Source organism: Herpailurus yagouaroundi, unplaced genomic scaffold (genome assembly GCF_014898765.1).
Source record: "Herpailurus yagouaroundi ecotype Mexico unplaced genomic scaffold, PumYag 29, whole genome shotgun sequence".
Taxonomy (NCBI): domain Eukaryota; kingdom Metazoa; phylum Chordata; class Mammalia; order Carnivora; family Felidae; genus Herpailurus; species Herpailurus yagouaroundi.
The window spans coordinates 88,232,507-88,233,899 of record NW_024412377.1 but is presented as its reverse complement, the minus strand read 5'-3'; positions in this window follow the sequence as shown (position 1 = coordinate 88,233,899).

Genomic DNA, 1,393 nt, shown 5'->3' with positions numbered 1-1,393 from the left:
TCAAATTCCAAGGAAGAGTGACAGTTACTTTTAATTCCTTGTATTAAGGCAACATCCTCAGTGAAAATGGGAGGTGTTCTAATTAAGCTGTAGCAAATAAGATAAATGAATTTAGGGTGAATATAATCTATCATATTAATGTCATTGGACTAATATTTGTTGGTTCCCTAGTATGCACTCCTGAGTTAGTATGCTAAGAGTTTTGTGTACATTATCTCATTTAGTCTCAAAGCAATCTTTGAAGAACTTACTATCACTAGCCCATTTTGTGGTTGAGAAAACAGAGGCTTCTAGAATTTAGGTAATTTGCTTAGGATACCAAAGCTAGGACATAAATGAGTTGGAATTCAAAACTTAGGTAGTGTGACTTCAGAGCCCAAGATTTTCCTTAAGTGTCATGATAAACTGTCATCCCAGACTTATGTATAGTTTATAAATATGGAAGAAGATAAGAAAATCTAAATTTCATTGACAGCAGTAAAAACAGCAAAGCGAGAAAGAGTAGGCTGTTTGCAAAGTGAATAGTCAATGTTGTTAAATGAGTGGAATTGAGTCAAAGTAAAAGCCAGGAAATTATCAACACCAAAAATAACTACATTACAGGACATACTAAAAAATACAGCAGTCAGTCATCAGCATGCAAGTTGGGACACAATAGAAGAAAAGATAGCTGAGATTGGAGGAAAACTAATTATAGGGAATAAGCTATTACTGTCTTAGATAATTGTGTATTCTAGGTACAGTTTCTTTTGCATTGGTTCTCAAAGATTCTGTAATCACTTCTATAGATGAAAAAAAGCCAAACATACTGAAGCATATTACTATGCTTTGAGATAGTGCAGTATTCAGTATCTGGCACATTGTAGGTACTCAAAAAGTATTTGTGGAAGGAAGAAAGGAAGAAGGATGGAAGGAAGCCAATGATGTTATAGGAAAATGAAGATAATAATATCATATACATTTCCTCAAATATAAAAAGAATGTATAAGAGTCCTGGTTTAAATTCACAGGGGTCCTGTTACTGACAGTGTGAACATTAAAGAATCTAAGTGTTAGCTGCTTGATACTTGATAATATCTGGCTGGATGTGACGGATATTTTGCTCTTTCACAAATATTTTATTTTATTCATCCATGTACAAAATCCATATTTGACCTAATACGGATGTGTGTGGGAAGGAATGTTATATGGACTGGCAGATGTGAGCTACAAAGTACAGAGTTATGTTATACAGTATTTTATGTTATGTTGTGTTATTTTTTAAATGCTTATTTTTGTGAGGTGGGGGGAGGGGTAGAGAGCGAGGAAGACATAGAATCTGAAGCAGGCTCCAGACTCTGAGCTGTCAGCACAGAGCCTGACGTGGGGCTCAAACTCATGAACTGCAAGATCA